Source organism: Miscanthus floridulus, chromosome 6 (genome assembly GCF_019320115.1).
Source record: "Miscanthus floridulus cultivar M001 chromosome 6, ASM1932011v1, whole genome shotgun sequence".
Lineage (NCBI taxonomy): Eukaryota > Viridiplantae > Streptophyta > Magnoliopsida > Poales > Poaceae > Miscanthus > Miscanthus floridulus.
The window spans coordinates 129,242,975-129,266,858 of NC_089585.1; positions in this window are offsets into that span (position 1 = coordinate 129,242,975).

A 23,884-nucleotide genomic window follows, 5' to 3' on the forward strand; every position below is an offset into this window, starting at 1 on the left:
GAAGTTATCAGGAGCATCCAAGAAGGTACCATGGGCTCTTATGGACATATTGTTCAGGAAATTAGAGCTAGATCACGCGATTTCAATTTCGTTGATTTCGTTCATGAAGGAAGGCAATCAAATTTTGATGCCCATGTCTTAGTGAAAGCATCTAGGCCCCTAGTTGGGTTTTGGTGATTAATGATAATACATGATTACTATGACTAACGTGTGTTTTGCAGAGGCAATTAAGTTAGGTCATGGTAATGACAATTGATTGGGCAATCATGGTTGTCATGCCCCTATGATGCAAATCATTTTGGTTTTCAAATGATGGACGACAATGTTAAGGATGGACTAGTTCTAAGTGTCATTTGGTGTTGAAGAGACACTTAGAGTAGTTTAGGACTTTGTTTTTCCTTTGACCGTACTATTAAGGGGGTATGGACGGGTAGCTTGACCTAGGTGAGTCTAGTGGGTTAGGTGTGGTGCACACTTGTCAAATCTAGCACTAGGTAGCTCCTAAGTAGCCCTAAGATCAATTGGAGTAAACTTCATTCACATATAATTGCGAGTAAGAAGTGAATGGAGGGTCAAATATTGACCGAATGCTGGTTCTGGTGTGACCGAACGCTGGTGCAGAGTTCGGTCAGTTCATTTGATCAAGGTGAAGTCATATGGATGCGACCGGACGCTAAGTGAAATGTGACTGGACGCTGGGTGCTAGAGTCTGGTCAACTCTAGTAAGGTTCTAGAGAGGGAGAATCCTGATCGGACGCGTCCGGTCAGTGCTGACCGGACGCTGGTCAGGTTTTAGCTACTGACCAGACGCTGAGCATCAAAGTGACCGGACATTGAGTGCCAGAGTCTGATCAACATCAGTAAGGTTCCAGAGGGCAATTTTCGTGACCGGATGCGTCCAGTCAGTGCTGACCGGGAGTGTCCGGTCACAACTTAACTGCTCGGTGGCGGGGAGAACTGACCGGAGCGTTAGGTCACCTTGACCAGAGCGTCCGGTCACCCCGCAGTGGCACATAACGGTTCATTTGGAATGAGGGGTTATAAATACTTCCTCTATTCACTCAAGGGATAACTTTTGATCATTTCAACAGCTAAGAAACACCCATGAGAGTGCTAAAAAGAGTAAGGTCCTAGTAAGATGATTGAGATTTGAGAATCCAAGAGAGAGGCCTCATTAGTGAAAGTAAGAGTAGCAAAGTGTGCATCCACCCTTCTCATTAGGCTTGTCATGGTCAAGTGAGAGTTTGTGCTTGTTACTCTTGGTGATCGCCATTACCTAGATGGCTTGGTGGTGATTGGGAGCTTGGTGATCATCCGATGGAGCTTATGGATGACCCAACTCAAGTTGTGAGTGGTTGTGGGTGATTCACCATGACGGAGTGTCGAAGAATCAACCCGTAGAGAGCACTTGATCCTTGCGTGGATTAAGGGGGAGCTACACCTTTGCGTGAGTGCTCCAACGAGAACTTGTGGGGAGTGGTGACTCTCCGACACCTCAGCAAAACATCGCCACGTTCCTCGCCCTCTCTTTACTTTGAGCATTTACTTTGAGCAATTCAATTCTTGTCTTTACATTCATAGAATTGCCATGTTAGAGTAGGATTGGAACTTAGGGTGCAAAACTTTTGTGCGGTAGAACATTAGAAACACTTTCTAGGAACAAGGGGTGAAGTGGGCTAAATGTAGGATTTATTTATTGCAAAGATTTTTAGAAGTAGCCCAATTCACCCCCCCCTCTTGGGCATCTTGATCCTTTCAATTGGTATCAGAGTCTCGTGCTCACGTATTTAGGCTTAACCGCCTAGAGAAAGATGTCTCATGGGAATGGTCCTCCTCCTATCTTTGAGGGAGATGATTTTCCTTATTGGAAAATCCACATGGAGGCGTAATTAGAAGCTCTAGATGTTGGAATACTTAGAGCCACCTCACAAGGATTCTCAAAACCTCGGGATCCCATGCACCTTCAAGGCGATGAAGTGAACTACAAAAAGTGGAATGCAAAGGCTAGAAACACCATCTTTAGAGGCCTTTGCAAAGATGTGTTTAACCGGGTGAGGAACCACAAGAACGCCCATGCACTATGGTCGGACATTTATGCGCTCCATGAGGGAACTAAGAGCGAGCGTGAGGAACGATATCATTTTGTAATGAAAAAGCTTAATTCTTTTGAAATGCTTCCTAAAGAGAGTGCTAATGAAATGTACTCACGCTTGAATGTTCTTGTAGAGGAAGTCAATGGGCTTGGACTCACTTAAATGCAACTATCCGATGTTGTAAAAAAAATCTTGAGTGTCCTCCCCATTGATAAATATGGGCATATTGTGACCATGCTTCATCAAGGTGATCTTTTCACCGCTACACCGACTCAAATCTTGAGAAATATCAATGCTCATGAGATGTACATGCACATCGCACCACAAGATGGCTCATCCTCTACCAAAAAGAAAGACAAAGACTTAGCATTCAAGGCTAGCCAAGAGAAGGGCAATGCAAGAATTGAGTATGAGAGCTCAAGTGATGATAAAGTTGATGATGCAAGTCTTGCTCTCATGGTGAGAAAAACCGCCAAGATGCTAAAGAAGCTCAACAAGAATGACATCAAGTTTGATAGCAAGAAAAAGAAGTTCTTCACTAGTACAAGAAGGAAGCCAATCTCCAAGATGGATTGCTATAATTATGGAAAACTTAGTCATCTAGCTCATCAATGCATCAAGCCCGAGAAAGACAAGTACAAGAAAAAGTACAAGGGCAAGAAAGATGACTCAAGTGATGAAGATAATGATGAGAAGAAGAAAAATAAGCCATACAAGAAGAAGGATGGCAAGAAGAAGGACTTCCACAAGAAGAAGAAAAATGGGAAGGCATACATCATCAGTGATTGGCTCACGGACATTGATTCATCTAGTTGCTCATCCGATGATGATAGTGACAATGAGAAGGTGGCCGCCATTGTGATTGACTCTTCATCATCTTCATCAACACCACCGCCATCATCCTCTACACACCTATGCCTTATGGCCAAGGGTGAACGAAAGGTATCAAATGATGATGATAGTAGTGGTGATGATCATGCTAACAATGATGATAGTGATAGTGATAGCGATGATGATGAATTTGAATCACCTTCATATGATGATCTTGTTAAATTGCTAAATCAATACACTAAGATCATTAGAAAGTCAAGAGCTAAGAATGAAAAGCTTGAAATTAAGAATGACTCTTTTAGCTAAGTGTGATCACTGTTCGCCTAAACGGCTGTTTAGCCCGTTTAAACACCGTGTAAACGCTACACGGTGGTGAGCCGTTTCCATTTAATCACCCGTTTATCCCGTTTAATTGGCCGTTTAGCCCGTTTAATGGGACATTTTGCCCGAATAATGGCTAAACGGTAGGTGACCGACTGTTTACCATTTAGCGTTTAGGAAAACACTGAGTGTGATATAGCGAAAAAGGCTAGTGTTGAGCTTAGAGAAACAAATGATACTATGTCATCCAAACTCAAGGAGCTCAAATCTTCTAAGAAAGAGCTTAAAGAAAAACATGATAAACTTGAGAGGATACATAGTGAGCTCATCACTAGCCACAATATGCTAAAAGAAGAATATACAACTCTCAAGATCAATCATGATAATCTTGTTATTGCTCAAGAATTTTTATCCAATGAGCCACATGATGCTACTAATGATGTTGTTAAGATTGATATAACTACATCATGTGATGATTTAATTGCTGAGAGTATTGAGCAAGGATCTAGTGGCAAAGGTAAGCAAGTGGTTGAAACCGACAACTATGATGAGTATGTCAAGCTCAAGCATGATAATGAAAAGCTCAAGAAAGATCTTGAAGAGCTCAAAACCACCAACACTATAGCATTAGAAACTCTTGATCATGATGGCGATTTGATTCTTGAGAATGAGAAGCTCAAAGAAGAGAACAAGAGACTCAAGGAAGAGAAAAATGATGATGCACTCAAAGAAAAGAACAAGAAGCTCAAGTTAGAAAAAGAACATCTCAAGATTGGATTGAGCAAGTTTATAAGAGGCAAGCATCTTCAAAGTGAGTTGCTAATGAACACCGTCATGAAGATGGATAGAAGTGGCATTGGGTACTTGGCAAACCAAGAGAAGAAGGCTCAAGCTCAACAACAACAACAACACAAGTCAAAGCCAAAGCCAAAGCCAAAGAGGTATTTTGAGTGTGGACAAGAAGGTCACTTTGCCCATGAGTGTCTGTAAGGAAAATGGACCCTTAGCCCATTTACTTTGGATTTTGGTGTTTGATAACCAACACAACCAAATTGGACTAATGAATTTGCAAGTGTTTATTTTGTAGTTTAATAGGGTGCAAGACGTGACTTGGACGAAGGCAACGTGGTGATCCATTGATCAACACCTTCAGAAAGACCTTAGAAGCACAAGAGAAGACCCAAGATATCAAGCAAAGTCCAAACACAAAGATTGAAACCAAGCCGTACGCAAGATCGCAAAGAAATGAGCTCATAGAGTGAAAGGCCCTTGTGTGGTTTTGGTAATTAAGTGACAACCTAGGTGGACTAATTGTGTTTATGTGAGATACACAGGTGATTAGTCCACAGGTATATGTGTGTGAGCAACATATGCCATGAAGGTGAAAATGACTTAGAGATGTTGCAAAGCTCACACATGTGATGATGAAGGAGCTCATTGCACATGAGACATGACATTGAGTCATGTGATCAAGGTGGAGAAGATCAAGACAAGACTTGGCTTGATGGACCGGTTGCAAGCGTGAAGGGCAAGTCGAAGGCTTTGGAGTGATGGACCGCGTGGTGGTGAAGCTTGAGCAAGACTTGGCACCGATGGACGATGGCAACAGTGAAGAGCAAGTGAAGTCAAGATCAATGAACAAATATGATCACATGATGATATGAAGTGGATCATATCATTATTGATCATGTTGGTGCATGTGTTGCATCAATATTGGAGGAGATGGAATGGAATACGCAAGGCAAAGGTATAACCTAGGGCATTTCATTTCACCGGTCATAGGTATGTAGAGAAGTTTATGACCGGGTTTAGGATAGATGGCCGTACTATCAAGATGGGCAAACTTATTTACATATCGGTCATCTAGTGCCACTCGAGTGATCTAACTTTGCATCGTCGCTAGGATTGAGTGGCGTGGCAAGTTGAGTGGCTAATCCTTTGAAAAAATGATTGTGAAAATGCTAACACACATACACATGATGGTGTACACTTGGTGGTGTTGGCACATTTGTAAGGGAGAAGAAGTTGGTGTTGAAAACGAGCGAGTCGCATTGGTTACAGAGTGACCAGACACGTCTGGTATGGTGATCGGACACGTCCAATATTTGGCGGCGTACTCAGCGATCGGACGCGTTCGGTCGCCACACCGGACACATCTGGTGTGAAGCAGAAAAGGCAGTGTTTGGCAGAGCGATCGATTGGACACTGGCAGTGTCCGATCTGGTGTGACTGGACGCATCTAGTCATCCATGGGTGCTTACTGGACTCGACCAGACACTGAGGCTCAGCATCTGGTCAGTTTCTAACTATCACGTCCAGTCAGCCCTTTAGGCTTACTGGACTCGACCGGACTCAGCGGTTGAGCATCCGGTTGTTTCGGACTATGCATCTAGTCATGTTGTTAGAGAGCCGTTGGAGGCAACGGTCGGGCACATGGCGGTCAGATAGCTACCGAACACGTCCGGTATAGCGACCGGACACGTCCAGTATTCGCGAACGGCGCGTCCGGTGCTGCATCTGGTCGGCCCAAAAAACGCCCAGTGAAGGGCTAATGGCTAGTTTAGCCCTTGGGGCTATAAATAGAAGTGGCCTTCGGCTATGGCTGGTGCTGAGCACCTCGGGGGACTTTGTGTCCATGCTTGAGAGTGCTTGGGAGCCCTCCATCTATCATATACTTGATAGTGATCATTCGATTGTGTGAGTGAGTGATTCTAGTGCGATTGCATTGTGAGGTTGCATCGAGTGGCACTAGGAGATCAAGTTGCAAGCCAGTGGTGCTTGTTGCTCTTGGAGGTTGCCACCTCCTAGATGGCTTGGTGGTGGTCTCCGTCAAGCCCGCAAGAAGCTTGTGCGGTGCTCCGAAGAAGAGCTTGTGAGGGGCATTATGCTCGCCCCGCGGGAGTCGCAAAGAGCAACTTTAGTAAAGCGTGTCATTGAGCTATCCTCACCTTTGGGGTAGGTTCTTCCGGTGCCCGACGTGCGGGCTTGGCGGGTGATGCCAATTATCCGCCGAACCACCAAGTGAGCGGTCGATACAACGGGGACTAGCGTGTTGGCAAACACATGAACCTCGGGAGAAAAATCATCGTATCAACCTTGTTCTTTCCGTTGGTTTGCATCCCCGTTACACAAGCTTGCGATTACTTTCATATACATTAAGCTTGTGTTATTGCTCTTGTAATTAGTTAGCTTGTGTAGCTTACTAGTTACCTTCTTGCTTGTGTAGCATAGAAGTAGCTCCCTTGCGTGGCTAATTTGGTTTATGTAACATTGTTAGTCACATTGCTTAGTTTGTGTAGCTAAGTAATTATGCTATATAATTTGGCATTGATTGCCTTGTTATTGAGCATTGCTAGTGAGCTTAATTGGCTTTGTGCTTTTGCTTACTAGCATGCGTAAGAGCTCCCTTGTTGCTTAAAGTACTAGTGGCATAGGTTTGTGTGACCTTGCTCCTAGAATTGGTTAGGTGAGCTCTAGCTAGCCTGGCACCTTTGTTGCTTAATTAGTATCTTTGGAAGGTGCTAGAGAATATACATAGAGGAGTGTAGTCTTGGCTAGACCGATAGTTTTAATTCCGCACTTGTTTCGGTTAGCCAACGTGATTAAGTTTTACAAAGGACTATTCACCCCCCCTCTAGTCGCCATCTCGACCCTTTCAATTGGTATCGGAGTGAGGTCTCTCATTTGTGGTCTTCACTGACTTGAGAGGATGGTGTCTAATGGGCTAGATGTTTATGAGGCATATATTTTTGATGGCACAAACTTTGCACTTTGGAAAAATCACATGCTTGATCATTTTCGTGCAAAGGGACCTAAATTTTGGTGGGTTATCACTAGTGGTCTCACCCATGTCTTGGATCATAGAACTCTAACTAAAGCTCAAAGAGTCCTCTATGAATTTGATGCACATGCTTGTTGTTTTCTATTGGATGCTTTACATTTTGATTTGATGAAGCAAGTAAACTATAAGGGGACCGCTCGTGAGATATGGGAGTCCATCAAGGAAACCTTCGGTGATTCCTCCACATAGGATGATGGCAAATTCAAGAAGAAGGATAAGCCCAAAAAGGAGGTGCATGAGTGTGTTGAGCATAACCACAATTTGGTGATTGTGGAAGATTGCTCCACCTCATGGTCAAGTGATGATGATGATGATCGATCTACTATAAGTTCACTTGACAAGGTTGATGATGGTGCCACAAGTGTTGCAAGTGATGATGCTACCCCATGCACACTTGATGGTGATGATGGTTCATGCTCAAGCCATGATGATGCTACTACAAGCCCATCCACTACACCACATTGTCTCATGTCACAAGATGACATCAAGGTATCAAATGATGATGTGGTTGATCATGTTGATTCATATGATGAGCTTGTTAGTAGACTTGCTAGCATGACCATGTCTTTAGAAAATGAGAAAGCTAAAACATTGAAATTAGAAAATGAAAACTCATTTCTAAAGAACTCTTGTGAAGAACATAAAAAATTACTTCGTGCTTATAAATCTTCACTTGATGAGCTAAAATTGAATCATGAGACACTACTTGCATCTCATGATGATTTATTATAAAAACATGCTTCTCTCATTAAAGTGTTTACAAAGGAACTTAAAAATAATGAGAGCTCATCACATGGATCAAATGATAAATTGCATATTATTGCTAACCCTTGTGATGTAGGCAAGAAGCATGTATCCACCTCTTGTGATGATTTATTAGATATGCCATGCTCTTCATATATAGATGCTTGTTCTACTTCTATGTCTTGTGAGACTAACCTTTTGAAGGAGAACAATGAGCTCAAAAATGAAGTGAAGAAATTGAGCAACAAGTTAGAGAGGTGCTACAACTCTCAAGTCACCTTTGAGCATATGTTGAAGACTCAAAGAAACTTTGGTGACAAAAATGGAGTCAGCTTCAAGACTAGCAAAGTCAATCATCAAGAAAGCCGTAATGACACAAGTGGTATTAGCTTCAACAAGAGCAAGATCAAGGGCAAAAGATGGGACAAGAGAAGATATGAAAGAGAGATGAAGAAGCAAGAACAAGAGAAGCTCTCTCATTTCATGTGCTTCAAGTGCCATGAAATGGGACATCTTGCAAATAGTTGCCCCAATGAAGAAAAGCTTAAGTTGAAGAAAGAAGGAGAGGCTAAACCATGTCAAGTGCTTCAAGTGCCGCACTTGGGGTCACCTTACCTCAATGTGCCCAACCAAGCAATTGGTAAAGAAACTAAAAGAGTCTCAACCAAAGCCACAAGTTGAGCAAGAGAAGACACCCCAAGAGCAAATCAAGATCAACCATGAAGATGGTTATGCTTTGATGATAAAGAAGAAGAAAACAAGAAGGGGTGAAAAGGCAAGGCATTCAATGCAAACTCAAGATGCCAAGATGATGAGCAAGAATGAAGATGAGAAGAAAGATTATGCTCACATCAAATGCTTCAAGTGTGGAAGTACGGGACACTTTGCCTCTAAGTGTCCTACCAAGCTTGAGAAGAAGGCTCAAGCAATTCATGAGAGGCAAGGCAATGAGAAGCACCACATGAGCAAGGAAGAAAAGGCTTAATCAAAGAGAAAGTGCTACTCATACCGGGAAAGGGGACATATGGCACATTTATGTCCCCTAGGTAAAATTTCTAAGCCTATTTCAATTGATGATCATGATATGCTTAGAAAGAATGGTGATGGTATCTCTATAGTTGCTATTGCAAAACATCCCGCTACTCATACTAAGGCATCACCTAAGTATGTTGCTCCTAACTTGAGAGGACCCAAACTTGTTTGGGTACCATCAAAAAGTGGATAATTGATTGTAGGTACCATCAACATTGGAGGCTTGGTTTAAATGATATTCATCTTGTTGATCATGTAGTTGAGCCAAGTATTGCTAAGTGATGATCATTATCCCAATGCCATGACAAATTGAATGAAGTCCAAATATGCTACAACATACAAGTGAAAATTTTAAGTTGTTGGTGATTCATTGGATATATTTGATGACTTGCAAATATTTGAGTTGAAGCTTGCTAATTGGATGATCATGAGCTAACTAAGGTATATCTCTTGTTGATCATTTCATTTGGGTGCATATGAGTTGATTGAATTGGATAAATATGCAATGTTGCTTGCTATGAGATGTTTGAATGGATAAATTGATTAGTAGTCAAGTTTAGATTGATTTGTGTTGGATAAGTTAATAAGATGACATTTAGTAAGAGGTTTGAATGGATATATGTCTAATGGAAGTATTCAAACAAGTTAGTTTAAAGTTTGATTCATATTTGATAAAGTATAGCTCAATTGTTGAAATCTGTCCTATATTGCAAAATCTGAGCTAGCTGTGATCTTTGCCATGTTTGAGTGATCAAAACTTATTGAATTGGCATGAAAATTAGTGTACATGCTCTAGACTTATGGTATAAGATTCTATACAATTTTCATGAGAATTGGATAAGAAATGCTTTGGTTTTGGAGTAGATCTTGTCAGCTATAGTGCAGCAGTTTTCAGCATGTAGCAGTGGTGGAAGAATTGAAATATGGCAGCAATCTAGAAGTCAAATGAAGCTCAAATTTTTACAGCTGCTAGATAACTTAGTAAAGAACATCTCCACCAAATTTCATGGTATTTGGATTTGTACTTTGGAAGATATGCTCATTTCTTTGAAGGGTACAAAATATGTCAGAAAAGTACAAATATTGGATTGATCTAGAGTCACTTTGATTGAAAGGTCCTCAAGTTGGAAACATATTTACAAGTGTTTGAGGTACCTAAGTTTGGTTTTGAGATGATCTAGAAGCATGACAAGCAAAGAGTACAAGGCTATTTGATTATAGAGTGTACTTTGCACACATTCGGTACTCAAGATGAAGATCAAGATCAAACTCAAGTTGAAGATAAAATTTAAGTTCTAGATATGATTGGAGATCATTTAGTAGAAAGGAAAAGGACTTAAAGAAGGAATCAAGGTTACTCACCAAGTTAAGTCTATCACTTGGATCAATCAATCAAGTCATTTCAAGTGAGTATCAAGAATGATTCTTGGAGGTCACTTCTCCCTAGTGTAGGGGCTTGCCGCCTATGTGTAGGTGAACCAAGTGTGGTACTTGGAAGGCTAATATGGAAGTGGTGATCCGAGGAACATTTAAGATGCTTAGTTGAAGCAATCAAAAGGGTTGATCAAGAAAAGCAAGTAACACCCAAAAGAGAGTTAATCATGATATTTCAAGTGGTATTCTCAAGCTAATGCTCTCATGCAAGCAAAGATCAAAAGATAAAGCAAGCCAACCACAACAAAAAAGTGCACTTGATCATAAGTGGTATCCATTTCATATGGGTGAAGAATAAAATTCAACATAGTATCTATTGGTCTTCACCAAGCTTATAATTGGACTTCACATTGCTATTGGAGTAATGAATTGGAATCTATGTGACTATCCTCTACTCCAGCATAGCAAAGGTATCATTGAAATGTGCATGATCATTTCATTCCTTACTAGTATGCGGTTAGTGCATATAGTATATGCTTTATAGGATCATGCATAACAAATGAAATGTTTAAATTCATAGCCTGCCACTATTGTTTGAATGATTACTTGATCTAGTGGTTAGTACATGAATTTGTTCATGAGCTAGTAAACCCAAGTACTTGACTTAATTTGGATTGCTAACAAGTGACAAGTACAACATTGGTAAGATAACCCTTGCAAGAGGTGTGAAGAAGCTTGTCATTGGTTCAAACCAGACTTGGAAGCTTAGGCAAATCAATTTAGTTCAAGTCAACATTAGAAACTCATGATAGTGATAAGAGTACAAGCACAAGACAACAATGCAAATGGATATCTAGTTTGTTTGTTTCAAATGGTATCTAGACTCAAGTATCAAGAATCTACAAGTGATGTCTAGATCAACTCACAAGTGATATCCTATAAGTGGTACTCATAAAGATAGCAAATGTTCAAGAAATGGTCTTTATTGATAAATCAAACAAGTGGTTCCATACTAGAAGATTCTTTCAAATGGTATTCACTTCCTACAAGTGGTATCTATACATAGTATCAATAATGCAAGATGATGGTTCCACAAGTGATCCTCAACTTTAAGTGATCATTAAATGAAAAATGCATCCCTCACCTACAAGAGTTCAAATATATCAATTAGATGACCCATGCTATCACAAAGGGGAGTTGTCACACAAATTGATAACAAGATCAAAGAATCTAAGTGTGGTATCTCAAGAAGCCCTACACAAGTTACAAGTGGTATCTACAAATGGTGTCATTCCAACAATCAAGTGATGTCCATCAAAAATACAAGACTCAAGCCTCAACCATCTACCCCAAAATTCATACCCTTGCATCAATAAGAAGCTCACCTTTTATGGAAATTGATGACAAAGGGGGAGAGATTGTACAAAGATATGAAAGCTTTTGTAAGGGGGAGAGATAAATTGTGTAAGGGGAGAGATAAGATATGAAAGCTTAAGAGGTTGGACATGGACATGGACAAAAAGGGAGCAACATTGAAGAAAAGAGATGGATCAAAATTCTTGGACAAGAGAAGCACACAAGTAGGGGGAGCAAGCTCATGAACTTTGATTGATTGCATTTGATATGTGCATATTCATGTGCTTGCTTGCATTGCATAAACTTTCAAACTCAATATGCATGCTTGTGTGGTGTATGCTAGTTGTAGAACTTGAATGATGATTTGATAACTAGCATGCATAAGATGATAGCTAGACACTTGGTATGATTTTCAAGTAATGCTAGTACCTTGCTTTTAATATTGATCTCACAAGGTATCTAGTGCTTTTATTTCCAAGTGATATCTAGCTAACCATGGTGCTAAGGATGAACTTAAAGATGCAACTCCGATTGGTACACGCTTCAAAGGTTTATTCTATACACCTTAGCATCATCCGGTAGTAATTACTCTCCCACAATTTTAATCTATGCATATGTGTGAGTTTCAAATCAAACACTCTAGCACATATGTAGGGGGAGCTAATACTACCATCTCGGATTTGTGGTACTTGTCCAAAATCATTTTCACATGGTAAAATTGCTTGGGCAAGCAACATAAATCCAAAAGAGCTTAATTTCCATATCTTTGTAGAGTTGTCATCAATTACTAAAAAGGGGGAGATTGAAAGGTCCTTGTGTGGTTTTGGTAATTGAGTGACAACCTAGGTGGACTAATTGTGTTTATGTGAGATATACAGGTGATTAGTCCATAGGTATATGTGTGTGAGCAACATATGCCATGAAGGTGAAAATGGCTTAGAGATGTTGCAAAGCTCACACATGTGATGATGAAGGAGCTCATTGCACATGAGACATGACATTGAGTCATGTGATCAAGGTGGAGAAGATCAAGACAAGACTTGGCTTGATGGACCGGTTGCAAGCGTGAAGGGCAAGTCGAAGGCTTTGGAGTGATGGACCGCGTGGTGGTGAAGCTTGAGCAAGACTTGGCGCCGATGGACGATGGCAACCGTGAAGAGCAAGTGAAGTCAAGATCAATGAACAAATATGATCACATGATGATATGAAGTGGATCATATCATTGTTGATCATGTTGGTGCATGTGTTGCATCAACATTGGAGGAGATGGAATGAAATGCGCAAGGCAAAGGTATAACCTAGGGCATTTCATTTCACCGGTCATAGGTATGTAGAGAAGTTTATGACCGGGTTTAGGATAGATGGCCGTACTATCAAGATGGGCAAACTTATTTACATATCGGTCATCTAGTGCCACTCGAGTGATCTAACTTTGCATCGTCGCTAGGATTGAGTGGCGTGGCAAGTTGAGTGGCTAATCCTTTGAAAAAATGACTGTGAAAATGCTAACACACATACACATGATGGTGTACACTTGGTGGTGTTGGCACATTTGTAAGGGAGAAGAAGTTGGTGTTGAAAACGAGCGAGTCGCGTTGGTTACAGAGTGACCAGACGCGTCTGGTATGGTGACCGGACACGTCCGGTATTTGGTAGCGTACTCAGCGATCGGACACATCTGGTCGCCACACCGGACGCGTCCGGTGTGAAGCAGAAAAGGCAGTGTTCGGCAGAGCAGTCGATCGAACGCTGGTAGCGTCCAGTCCGGTGTGACCGGACGTGTCCGGTCATCCGTGGGTGCTTACTGGACTCGACCGGACGCTGAGGCTCAGCGTCCGGTCGGTTTCTAACTGTCGCGTCCGGTCGGCCCTAGAGGCTTATTGGACTCGACCGGACTCAGCGGTTGAGCGTCCAGTTGTTTTGGACTGTGCATCCAGTCATGTTGTCAGAGAGCCATTGGAGGCAACAGCCAGACACATGGCGGTCAGACAGCTATCGGACATGTCCGGTATAGCGATCGGACACGTCCGGTATTCACGATCGGTGCGTCCGGTGCAGCGTCTGGTCGGCCCAAAAATGCCCAGTGAAGGGGTAACGGCTAGTTTAGCCCTTGGGGCTATAAATAGAAGTGGCCTTCGGCTATGGCTGGTGCTAAGCACCTCGGGGGACTTTGTGTCCATGCTTAAGAGTGCTTGGGAGCCCTCCATCTCACACATACTTGATAGTGATCATTCGATTGTGTGAGTGAGCGATTCTAGTGCGATTGCTTTATGAGGTTGCATCGAGTGGCACTAGGTGATTGAGTTGCAAGCCAGTGGTGCTTGTTACTCTTGGAGGTTGCCACCTCCTAGATAGCTTGGTGGTGGTCTTCGTCGAAGCCCGCAAGATGCTTCTGCGGCGCTCCAGAGAAGAGCTTGTGAGGGGCATTGTGCTCACCCCGCGGGAGTCGCGAAGAGCAACTTTAGTAAAGCGTGTCATTGAGCTACCCTCACTTTTGGGGTAGGTTCTTGCGGTGCCCGACGTGCGGGCTTAGCGGGTGATGCCAATTAGCTGTTGAACCACCAAGTGAGCGGTCGACACAACAGGGACTAGCGTGTTGGCAAACACATGAACCTCGGGAGAAAAATCATCGTGTCAACCTTGTTCTTTCCATTGGTTTGCATCCCCATTACACAAGCTTGCGATTAGTTTCATATACATTAAGCTTGTGTTGTTGCTCTTGTAATTAGTTAGCTTGTGTAGCTTACTAGTTACCTTCTTGCTTATGTAGCATAGAAGTAGCTCCCTTGCGTGGCTAATTTAGTTTGTGTAACCTTGTTAGTCACATTGCTTAGTTTGTGTAGCTAAGTAATTGCGCTCTATAATTTGGCATTGGTTGCCTTGTTATTAAGCATTGCTAGTGAGCTTAATTGGCTTTGTGTTTTTACTTACTAGCATGTGTAAGAGCTCCCTTGTTGCTTAATGTACTAGTGGCATATGTTTGTGTGACCTTGCTCCTAGAATTGGTGTGGTGAGCTCTAGCTAGCCTGGCACCTTTGTTGCTTAATTAGTATCTTTGGAAGGTGCTAGAGAATATAGATAGAGGGGTGTAGTCTTGGCTAAACCGATAGTTTTAATTTCACACTTGTTTCGGTTAGCCAATGTGATTAAGTTTTACAAAGGACTATTCACCCCCCCTCTAGTCGCCATCTTGACCCTTTCATAGAGGCGACCGGACGCTGGACCAGACGCTGGTGGCTTAATAGTCGGGACGACCGAACGCTAGACTGGTGGCTCTGTAGTCGGGACAACCGGACGCTGGACTAGTGGCTCTACAATCGGGACGACCAGACACGGGCGGCAAAACCGACCAGACGTAGGGAAGCAGCGTTCGATCGAGTACAGAGAGGTTCTAGAGCGGCAAATCTATGACCGGACGCGTTCGGTGGTAGGCGACCGGACGTTGGCCAGCGTCCGATCAGTATATTGCTAGCTCAATAGTCGGGACAAACGGACACGTCTGGTCAGGACGATTCAGCGTCTGGTCAGTAGCAGTTTTGCGGGAATTCGACCCCAACGGCTACTTTCTCAGTGGGGCTTATAAATACAACCCCCAACCGGCCATTTGAGTAGAGTGGAGCTGAGGAAACATACCAAGGGTGTTGATACACCATTTTAGTGATCTCTACTTGCATAGAGCTTAGTGATTCATCAGGTGATTAGCGTAGGTGCTTTACGAAGTGCTTAGGTTGATTAGACCATCGCTCATGCGCTTGCTCTAGGTTTAGGCCTAGTGTTTAGTGAGGTTTGCATATCTCTTACCACTTGGTGCTTGCACGCACCATTGTTGTACATAGGAGGGGCTTGAAGTCTTGCGAGATCACACCAACCGCGTTTGTGGTATGGCCGCCACTATGTACCAGAGGGAACAAGGCCTGTGGCGTTTTGGCCGGAAGCTTGATAGTGAAGATGGCGGGGAGCATCTAGGAGAGGCTTGCCGAGAGGCACGTCGGAGACCCACTTGCATGTGGGGAAGACCCGAGGCTATCCACGGAGTTACCCGACCAGGAGCTTGGCCCTTGTGAGGGATTACTTGCGAGGGGCTCCAACGAGGACTAGGGGGAAGCTTGCACGCTTCTCGATACCTCGGTAAAAATATCGGAGTCATCGACAGAAGTTTGCATATCTCTACCTTGCTCTTTAGCTTCCGCATTTACATTGATTACTTTACTACATTTGCGGTAGAGATAGCAACACACTAGCAAAACCATAGTTACACATCTAGATAGTTTATCTATTGCATAGGTTTTGCTAGGGTTAGAAAAAGAGGCCATTGTTTAGAGTTAGAATTTTTAAGTTGCATAATTCACCGCCCCCCTCTTAGGCGTCACGGTCCCTTCAATTGGTATCAGAGCCAGTTGGCGTATATTTGGACCTTTGGCTTAACCGCCGTTGAGCCGACGCTATTGTAGAGTGGTTAGGATGGATACCGCTAGGCCTTCACAATTTGATGGCACTAACTTCCTCTACTATAAAGCTAGAATGGCTTGCCACCTTGAGGCGGTTGATTTAGGTGTATGGAGAGTCACTCATAACAGGATGAAACCCATTAAGAATCCCGAAAAGCTCACAAAGAGTGACAAAAAAGAAATGCATTTTAATGCTAGAGCTAAGAATTGCTTGTTTGAATCTTTTAGCATGGATATGTTTAACCAAGTGTTCACCTTAAATATGACACATGAAATTTGGTTAAAACTCCAAGAGCTCCATGATGGCACAAGTAATGTCCATGAGCAAAAACATTGTCTAGCTAAGCAAAATTATGATTCCTTTGCTATGAATGATGATGAGCTTGTTTGTGATATGTATTCTCGATTGAATCTAATTATTAATGAGCTCCATTCAATAGGATTATTAAAGCTAGATGATGTGGACATCGTGAGGAAGATCATCTCTGTTCTACCATAAAAGAAATATGCAAGCATCATCACCATCCTTCACAACATGGAGGACTTGAGCAACATGACCCCAGGCATAGCCATTGGTAAGTTAGTGGCATTTGAAATGTCACGTAAGATGGGTCAAGAAGAAGCTTCTTCATCAAGCAAAGGCAAAGCTCTCGCTTGTAGCGAGAAAAAGAAGATGAAGGGCAAGAAAGTTGAGACAAGCTCAAGCTCAAGTTCCTCAAGTGAAGATGAAGAAGAAGATGAGGACGACGACGATGATGATGATGAAAATTCAAGTGACGATCAATCTTCCTCCTCCACCACCGATCTTGATGAAGAATCAATCAAAGTGATCAACAAGGTGGAAAAGATGATCCAAAGGCTCAATGTCAAGGGTATGCCCATCCAAATTCAAGATTTCATTTTTACAAATCAAAGAAAAGAGCAAAGAAAGAGAGGATGCTATGGATGCGGTGAGTTGGGGCACTTTGTGGAAGTTTGTCCAAACAAGCCCACACCCAAGACAAAGAAGAAGGCATGCAAGAACTAAGTCCTCACATCAATAAGATCATGGGATGATTCTTCAAGTGAAGAAGAACCCCATCACAAGAGGCGAGGCCGCAAGCACTCATCGTCAAGCTCTTCTCGTGTGTGCCTTATGGCACGAGGTAACGAAAGCTCTTCCTCTAGTGAGAGTGATAGTGATGATGATATACTTTCTTATCATAAACTTGTGCAAGAAAATCTTAATTATGCTAAAGCTTGCACTAGTCAACAAAAGAAGCTCAAAAGTCTAAAAGAAAAGCTAGATAGTTCACAAAAAACATACAAAACCTTACTTGAATAATATGAGAACTTTGCTAACCTCAATGTTGAACTATCTACTAAAATTGAGAAACTTGAGACAAGTGCAACAACAAATGCATGCACAATCAATGATGAGCAACTCTTAAAAAAATAAAAAATTAAAAGAAAAGTTAGCTAGCTCACAAGAAGCATACAATAGTTTGCTTGCTAAAATGGAAACCATGTGCAAACATTGTGATGAGCTAACTAGTAAAGTTGCTAATCTTAAAGTTGTTAGCACAACCCCCACCAAGGCATCTAAAAAGAAAAGTTCTATATTTAACATGTCTAAAAAGGATGCCTCTACTTCTTATAATGATTTATGTTTAGACTCACCTTTGTGCAACCAAGTTTGTATTGAGAAAGTTATTGTAGATACATGCACACAAGAAGTTGCAAAGGAGAATGAGCAACTCAAGCAAGAAGTAGCTCGCCTCACCAAGGACTTGACTCAAGTGAAAGGCAAGGTGAAGCAAACCCAACTTCATCAAGATAATACCGTCAAGGGAGTGAAGAAGCTTGATGAAGGACAAACCATGGTTTGTTACATGTGCCACAAGGAAGGTCACAAGTCCTATGAGTGTAAGGTGAAGAATGGGGGAGGAGCAAAGAAGAAGGAGAAAAGACAAACAAGCAAGCTCTCCAACACCTACACCAACAAGGTGGACAAGAAGGCCTCCACACCTTATATCTTGAAGAAGAAGAAAAATGACAAGGTGGTGGCCATCAAGGTGAACAAGCAAGCTAACAATGGGGTCAAACACTTTTTGGTGCTGAAGGAAATCATTTCAAACATGAAGAGCACCAAGAAGGTTTGGATCCCAAAAGGGAAGTGAGAAATCCTTTGGACTTCGAGGAATTTGGAGACTTGGCAAAGTTTGGGTGCATTTCATGGGGTGCATCATGATGGACAAAGTCATTGTCAAGTAGGTTAGTGAATACTATGGACCCAAATTCCCCTTTCCATGTTAGGTAACTAGATGTCATTACTTTCATTTAGTATTTATTTCAATTGGTATTGTTTTTCAATTGATATACTCTTAAAGCATCTAGTTATCTTTCATGCCTATGTTTGTATTTACATGCTTAAATCTTGTGTCATGCATTCAATAGTTATATCATATGGTAGGCTTGCTCGGTTTCATTATCAACCCTTAGAGCAAACCTACATGGTTTAAAATTGTTTAGGAGCACGGCACATAGCTTGTTTTACAATTATTTATCTAATATGTGCCAAAGTCCAAATTGTAGATAATCTCTCCCAAATACCATCTTTCAAGTAGGTATTTTGATACTTAAATCAATGTGCACAAATTTTACAAGTATTCAACACTTATGTGCACAAATTTAGGGGGAGCTTAATCTACAAGTTGGATGCTTTGAGACTAACACCTTTTCAAGCTTATCTTGTGTGTAGTAGTCACATTGCAAGAAAAATGGAGTCCCTGGAGGAAAGCATTATACTTCAATTGGTAGAAATCAAATTGATTTTCACATGTGGTATTTCTAAACCAATATCACTATGTTGATCTCACTTTGATATTTATTTGCTTTCTCCATGCATTATATAGATTAATCTCTCTTGTGAAATAAATTGCTAATTATGCGTATGCTTTGCTTTTTATCATATGTATGCATAAATTTAGGGGGAGCTTAGTCTATATAATGTGATAATCAAGTTTTGTGACCTATTCCATGCTAATCAAATCCTTCTTTTGGTTCACAAAGTTTGACCCTCCCTTGTGCTACTAATGTATTCCTTTTTGGGTGTTTGATGCCAAAGGGGGAGAATTTGAAGGACCAAAGACAAGCATTTAGTTACAAGTAGTAATGGTTCGAGAAAGGGAGGAAAATGAATTATGGATTAGTCTAAGTAATGGGAGTTTTTTAGAAAGCTAGGCTTTAATCCATAATATCACATGGGGACATTTGCAAGGGCAAGATAAGCTTTTAAGTAAAGTTTTTATTGGTATATGTAAATTAGTATCATATAACCTTGCCCTTTGCATTGCATCCTAGCAAGTAGGTAGTTTTTAATCTTCAAATTCTTATCATTTTTCTTGCTTTGGTCGTGTTGTCATCAATCACCAAAAAGAGGGAGATTGTAAGGAAAATGGACCCTTGGCCCATTTACTTTGGATTTTGGTGTTTGATGACCAACACAACTAAATTGGACTAATGAAGTTGCAAGTGTTTATTTTGTAGTTCAATAGGGTGCAAGACGTGACTTGGACAAAGGCGACGTGGTGATCCATTGATCAGCACCTTCAGAAAGACCTTAGAAGCACAAGAGAAGACCCAAGATATCAAGCAAAGTCTAAGCACGAAGATTGGAACCAAGCCATACGCAAGATCGCGAAGAAATGAGCTCACAAAGGCGACCGGACGCTGGACCGGACGCTGGTGGCTCAGCAGTCGGGACGACCAGATGCTGGACTGGTGGCTCTGCAGTTGGGACAACCAGACGCTAGACCAATGGCTCTACAGTTGGGACGACCGGACGTGGGCGGCAAAACCGACCGGACGTAGGGAAGCAGCGTCCGATCGAGTACAAAGAGGTTCTAGAGCGACAAATCTGCGACCCGACACGTCTGGTGGCAAGCGACCCAATGCTAGCCAGTGTCTGATCAGTATATTGCCAGCTCAACAGTCGGGACGACCGGACACATCCGGTCAGTAGCAGTTTTGTGGGAATTCGACCCCAACGGCTACTTTCTCAGTGGGGCTTATAAATACAACCTCCAACTACCCATTTGAGTAGAGTGGAGCTGAGGAAACATACCAAGGGTGTTGATACACCATTTTAGTGATCTCCACTTGCATAGAGCTTAGTGATTCATCAGGTGATTAGCGTAGGTGCTTTACGAAGTGCTTAGGTTGATTAGACCATCGCTCATGCGCTTGCTCTAGGTTTAGGCCTAGTGTTTAGTGAGGTTTGCATACCTCTTACCACTCGGTGCTTGCGCGCACCATTGTTGTACATCAGAGGGGCTTGAAGTCTTGCGAGATCACACCAACCATGTTTGTGGTGTGGCCGCCACCGTGTACCGGAGGGAACAAGGCCCGCAGCGTTTTGGCCGGGAGCTTGATAGTGAAGACGGCGGGGAGCATCCGGGAGAGGCTTGCTGAGAGGCATGTCAGAGACCCACTTGCGTGTGGGGAAGGCCTGAGGCTATCCACGGAGTTACCTGACCAGGAGCTTAGCCCTTGTGAGGGATTCCTTGCGAGGGGCTCTAATAAGGACTAGGGGGGAGCTTGCGCGCTTTTTGATACCTCGATAAAAATACCAGAGTCATCGATGGGAGTTTGCATATCTCTACCTTTCTCTTTAGCTTCCGCATTTACATTGATTACTTTACTATATTTGCGGTAGAGATAGCAACATACTAGCAAAACTATAGTTGCACATCTAGATAGTTTATCTATTGCATAGGTTTTGCTAGGGTTAGAAAAAGAGGCCATTGTTTAAAGTTAGAATTTTTAAGTTGCCTAATTCACCCCCCCCCCTCTTAGGTGTCATGGTCCCTTCAGTGTCAAACTCCACCACCACAACCCTTGCCCAAACATGCTAGACCATTTGCTTTTAATGCTCATTACATGCTTAGAAAAGACTCTAGTGGAAAGATGAAAGTTATGTTCTTAGGACCTCCCAACAAGAATAGGCCTAAGCAAATTTAGGTAGCAAAGTCACTTGTTGAGAAAGTAAAGGGCCCTCAACAAGTTTGGGTTCCTAAACAAGCTTGATCTCTTGTGTGTAGGTGAACTACAAGACCGGTGGAAGTCATTGGGTAATTGATAGTGGTTGCACACAACATATGACCGGTGATCCTCGTATGTTCACCTCCCTAGATAAAGAAGCAGATGGACAAGAAAGAATCACATTTGAAGATAATTCAAAGGGCAAAGTTAAAGGATTGGGTAAAGTGGCAATATCAAATAATCATTCAATCTCAAATATGCTATATATTGCTTCATTAAGCTTCAACTTGCTATCCGTTGGACAATTGTGTGATCTTGGCTTTCAATGCCTATTTACCGAGAAGAAAGTGGTTGTATCCAAGAAAGATGATGATAAAGTGATATTCAAGGGATTTAGATACAACAACCTATATCTAGTGGACTTCACCTCCAAAGATGCTAACTTGAAGACATGCCTATTCACCAAAACAATACTTGGGTGGCTATGGCATAGAAGGCTTGCTCATGTTGGGATGAGCTCACTCAAGAAGCTAATGAAGAATAAATTGGTGAGAGGGTTGAAGGATGTGAAGTTTGAGAAGGACAAGCTTTGTAGTGCATGTCAAGCTGGTAGACAAGTTGCTAACACTCATCCTACAAAAGCTTTCATGTCAACCACAAGAGTGCTAGAGCTCCTTCACATGGACTTATTTGGACCAACAACATATAAGAGTTTGGGAGAAAATCTTTATTGTCTTGTGATTGTTGATGATTACTCTAGATATACATGGGTATTCTTCCTTCATGACAAATCTGAAGTGGCATCATGTTTCAAGAAATTTGCCAAGAGAGCACAAAATGAGTTTGAGGTGAAGCTCAAGAAGAATAGAAGTGACAATAGAAAAGAATTTGACAACACAAACATTAAAGCCTATTGTGATGAAGTTAGAATCAAGCATGAGGTCTCCACAACATATACTCCTTAATAAAATAGTGTAGTTGAGAGAAAGAACCGAACATTAATCACACTAGCAAGAACAATGCTTGATGAGTACAACACACCCAAAGCTCTATGGGCGAAAGCTATCAACACCACATGTTATGCATCCAACCGCCTATTCCTTCAAAAGTTTCTTAGCAAGACACCTTATGAGTTGCTCAATGGGAAGAAGCTAGACGTCTCATTCTTTAGGATGTTTGGTTATAAATGCTACATCTACAAGAAGCGGCAACACCTAGGGAAGTTTCAAAGATGTTGTGATATTGATTTTCTTGTTGGTTACTTATCAAAGTCCAAAGCATATAGAGTATTTAATCATGTCACTTACTTGGTTGAAGAAACATATGATGTGGAATTTGATGAATCTAATGGCTCCCAAGGAGCACATGAGAATCTTGATAATGTAGGTGATGAACCATTGAGGGAGGCCATGAAGAATATTCTGGTTGGAGACATCAAGCCACAAGATGATGAAGATGATGTACAAGTGATTAATCCACCTTCTTCATCAAATGTGCCACAAGATGGTGATAAAGATGGGAGAGTAGAAAATAAAGACACTCATGTCTCCCATGAGGAAATGGTGACACAAGCACAAGATGTTGATGCTCCACAACCTCCCCCTCAAGTGGTTTATAGAAGAAATTCACCTCTACTACAAGCTCATCCACAAGATCTCATCATAGGGAGTCCATCAAAGGGTGTAATGACTCGATCTCAAAAACTTGCTTTATTTATTGAACATTACTCTTTTGTCTCTTGCTTTGAGCCTACTAAGGTAGAAGAAGCTCTTCAAGATCTAGATTGGATAAACACCATGCATGAAGAGTTGAACAACTTCACTCGCAATGAAGTTTGGACTCTTGAAGAGCGACCACAAGGTGCAAGAGTTATTGGAACAAAGTGGGTGTTCCGCAACAAGCAAGATGATCAAGGCGTTGTTGTGAGGAACAAGGCAAGACTAGTTGCAAAGGGGTTCTCTCAAGTTGAAGGGTTGGATTTTGGAGAGACCTTTGCACCGGTTGCAAGACTAGAAGCCATTCGTATCCTCCTTGCATATGCTTCACATCATGAAATGAAACTTTATCAAATGGATGCGAAAAGTGCATTTTTAAATGGTTTTATAAATGAACTAATCTATATTGATCAACCTCCCGAGTTTAAAGACCCTAGATATCCTAATCATGTTTATAGGTTGTCTAAGGCGCTATATGGGCTTAAGCAAGCTCCAAGAGCTTGGTATGAACGCCTTCAGGATTTCCTTATTGAGAAGGGCTTCACAATTGGGAAGGTCGGCACCACACTATTCACCAAGAAGCTTGATGGATATATCTTCATTTGTCAAGTATATGTTGATGATATCATCTTTGGATCATCAAATGAAGATTCTTGTAAAGAGTTTGGTGAATTGATGTCGAAGGAGTTCGAGATGTCAATGATTGGAGAGCTTATATTCTTTCTTGGTTTCCAAGTCAAGCAAATGAGAGAAGGAATTTTCATCTCTCAAGAAAAGTACACCAAGGATCTTCTCAAGAGGTTCAATATGGATGAATGTAAGTCAATCAAGACACCTATGCTATCTAATGGACATCTCAACCTATATGAGGGAGGTAAAATGGTTGATCAAACTCTCTACTGCTCTATGATTGGTAGCTTGTTATATTTAACCGCATCTAGGTTTGACATCATGTTTAGTGTGTGTATATGTGCTAGATTTCAAGCTAATCCTAAGGAAGCTCATTTGATTGCCGTTAAAAGAATCCTTAGGTATCTTAAGCACACACCAAGCATTGGCCTTTGGTATCCCAAAGGACCTATATTTGAATTAGTTGGCTATTCCGAT